This window comes from Dendrobium catenatum, unplaced genomic scaffold (genome assembly GCF_001605985.2).
Source record: "Dendrobium catenatum unplaced genomic scaffold, ASM160598v2 fragScaff_scaffold_908, whole genome shotgun sequence".
NCBI classification, from domain to species: Eukaryota; Viridiplantae; Streptophyta; class Magnoliopsida; order Asparagales; family Orchidaceae; genus Dendrobium; species Dendrobium catenatum.
Genome location: NW_021319370.1, coordinates 551,695 through 555,782, shown reverse-complemented (window position 1 = coordinate 555,782; position 4,088 = coordinate 551,695).

Below are 4,088 nucleotides of genomic sequence, written 5' to 3'. Positions count from 1 at the left end.
GTTAAACGGCCGGCATTAAATCTTATCGGCGCGTATTTTTTTGTGCAGATTTAGAGTTTAGGGTGAAAATTTCTCAAATAGAGGTGAGGCCGCCAGAAACTTCGATACCGGACTGCTAATTAACGCCGTTGGAAAACTTTTAAAACCGTCAGTCAACACCAGCCGGTAACAAAACCGTCGGTCTTAATCGCCGGTAACAAAACCGGCGGTCACCGGCGCTTATACTGTCGAAACTCGAAAGCTAACCGGCGGTTGACTGACCGGTACGCCACTGGTAACAAAACCGGCCGTCACCGGCACTTAGACCGACGGTATTAACTGCCGAAAAACCGCCGGTGAAACAAATCGCCGATAAAATACCGATTTTTTTTTCCAGCGGTTTTTGAACCACCGAGAAGCCGCCGGTTTTTTACGAAACTACCGGAATAAACCGCCAGTAATGAGTGAATTTCATGTAGTGTTATCCTCTTTTATATACTTTTTTATGAGTATATTTGGTCATTAATTTTACTTTTTTATATTTAGATGTTTGTATAATAAAATTTTATATAAACATATTTACCAAAATGTACGTATGAGGAATAATTAGTACTATATATGCATCATCGATCTACTTGGAACTTGAAAGGTGGTGCAACCTTATCCTAAAGTTCCTATAGAAATAGATTGATGGAAAAAAAATAAGCATATATATCTATTGGACACCATCTGCAACACATTGTATTGAATTTTTCGTACAAGGAATTGGAAAGTTGATCCGCCAAAGCACTCCTAAAAAAGCTAAACAAGTGGCGAAGTTAATTCTTGATTTGATGATATCATTTATTACAAAGGATTGGGAGTTACTTTATCCAATAATCACTCAATTTCTTATAATATTTGTTTTACCATACAAAGCATTTACAAAAAATACTTTATCTAGCTACATGCATGCATGGTGTGGGTTGCGTAAATCTTTTTTTTTTCTCCATTATATCATGTTGAGTCAAATTCTTTTGTCAATTTAATAAAGAAATATTATTTCTAATATTTTCTAATCAAGTCTTTTTAGTTATATCTCTATCTTTCTTAACATAAGTCAAATATAATACATCGACTCTTCTAACCATGTCATCAAAAGGCCACCATATTATGTGATCGAGTCATCTAAGGCGACTCTATCTAATCTTATCTTTCACTAGTGCTACTCCAATCTTTTCACATATATGCTAGTTTTGTATTCTATTTCTAAGAGTAAAGCCACTCATCCACCTAAGCATCGTCAACATTGCAACACTTAATTTAATATTATGCTTCTCTTTTAATGGCCAATACTATGTGCCTTAAAGAACTATAGGTCTCACCATCATCTTACAGATTTTCCCTTAAGTTTAAGGGAAACATTTCTATCACACAATAAGCCCAATGCATTCTTCATCCACTCAAACCATCCAACTTGAATTCTACTAATAATATCCTCATCTATTTCACCATCCCTTTGAACAATAAACCCAAGATATCTAAAACGTGTACTCTCACTATTGACATGATCGTCCAAAGTCTTAGTTCCTCCACTAGATCTATTACTACTAAAATTATACTTTAAATATTCGATTTTAGATTTACTCAAACGAAAACACTTAAACTCTAAGGTTGACCTTCATAATTCAAGTCTACCTTCAACTCCCTCCATAGTCTTATCAGCAAGAAGAATATCATCAACAAAATGCATGCATCAAGGTACAAGCTCTTATATATATATATATATATATATATATATATACCCTCTTTAGTATATAATCTATTATATAAATCATATAGCACATGAGTTAATATATATTTTTTGTTGTTCATATTGAGGTCCAATTAGGCTAGTCCAAATGGATATTTGGATCAATTAAGTCATTCCGAACCTATTGGTGCTTATTGAGATGGTTAGATAAGCACTATAGGAAAGTTGTCAATATCCGTAGTTTTTTTCACTGGAAATCAGGTGTCTTCTGATGAAAATGAAAATTTCCGACAAAACATTTTTCGCCGTTAAAATGTGCATAGGAAAATATATTTCGTTAGTTGTATGGATTTACATCAAAATATCTGCTGCGTTAACTAATTACCAGAGAAATTTCAGTTGAAAAATTTCACCTAAAATTTCGACATACATGCATGTTGGCCGGAATTTCTAGCGAAAAATCCGCCAAAAAATCCCACAATAATTGTTGATTTTCCTATAGTGAAGGTCAATTTATACAATTCTAGTGTTTGAGTCTAGTTAGTATGGTTAGATCCTATTGGGTCCTATTGAGCTAAACTATGATTCAAGGGGCCTTAACTCGGGCCAATTCACCTAGGGGTTGATGATCAAATTTCTATGGAAGATCTTTTATTAATTTTTTGCAATAATTTGTTCAATATCATCAATTAGACCAAGGCTTAGGAGTTCTTGGTGCTAGATTAACCTTTAACATGAGCATAAATCTTATTAACATTGCTCAAATTCTCCTCATATCAACTAAAGTTAGATGACTATATGTTATTTGTCATAATCAAAGTAATATTATTAATTAATTTAAGGTTCTTTTACACGCCTTTCTCACATCAATTTATTCAGCTAATTTAAAACTACAATATGCTTTGTGCTAATGCGCTTTAATTGGATATTATAATTATTATTACACTGATACATCAAACTAGGAACTAAGATATGCTCTTCTGTAGCTTATTATTTTCTGAAACCCTAAAATATATGCCGTTTGCTGATTCCTTTGCATGAAACACATGGAGCGTTCGTATCCCACATTACAAGTGGGTATGTAACAGCGAGGCAGACTTCTCACTAACTGGCTAAAGTCAGAAGCCTGGAATCTATATATATTTTTACGTGCGAAAGATCAATATGATATTATATATGTAAGTGGTTCTTTCCTCTCTCTCTCTCTCTCTCTCTCTCTCTCTCTCTCTCTCTAGCTCTCTTCTTCCTTCAAATTCTTTTATGGAGAATTGAGAACTGATCTAATCGTATGAATCTATGCGGCACTATAGCCCTCCTTCGTAGAAATTGCATACTCTCAAAGAGTAAACTGCACTTTAAGGATAGATTTAATTCTTCTGTCTTTTTTAAAGTTCCACTTGCATATGAATGGTATTTTTTTTTTTTTTTTCAGATATGAGAAAAGAACCTTCGAGGGTTGTCCAAACCACACTTAGATATAGATATCTTTAGATATAGATATTTATATTTGATAGAGATATAATTCACTACTATTGACAGTAGAATGATACGAAGTTTAGCGTCCTAGTTTTGTACGAAGATCCGACACAGAAACAAATAAAATAGAGAGGTATAATATTCATAAGTGAGACGAGAATTTTTACACTATAAAACCCTAAAAAAAGGGGAAAAATCAAGGGGCCTAGCCTGATTTGAATGAATCCACTAGTATTGGAGGTTGGTAATTACAAATAATAGTACCCTTCCTCAGAGAAGCGTGTTGCCTCAATGGATCAAATATACATAATATAGAGTACACAATAACATGGAAGTTGTTCTTAAGAGAGCATTGACATGCTTATTTAGTCAGTAGGACCATATTCGGCGAGCCACGATAATCAAAAGGATGGTAGTCAACAGGAAACGGTGATTAGAGTAGATCTTGCATCTGCATGTAGCATCCATGAAGAATTCTGATGATAGTCAGAGAATGAGTGGAAGTTCGTCCGCGAGATTTCGTTGGATGGAGGGTGAAAGAGAGCTCTTAAGCTTTCTCCTCTTCTCCTCCCCCCTCATATGAAAAATGAGGGGCTTTTTATAGTTTTTTTTAGAAGTGACGTGTCTAGTAAAAATGAAGAAGATCAAGGGTAGGATAAGAGTATTCCATCCGTCCGATTGGCATTTATAAATTCTTTGATCATAGAGTATTTATTAAGCATTTATGTGGCCTAGAGATTTCATAATTAAGAGATCTTAGACTCGTTGAATTTGTTTCGTCGAGCCACTTGATTCGACTATAAGCATGTCAAATTTCGATATTATTTGATCATCCAATTAATGCCACTACAGGAAAATCACTTATTACCGGCGGAATTTTCTGGCGGCTTTCCGGCGGTCA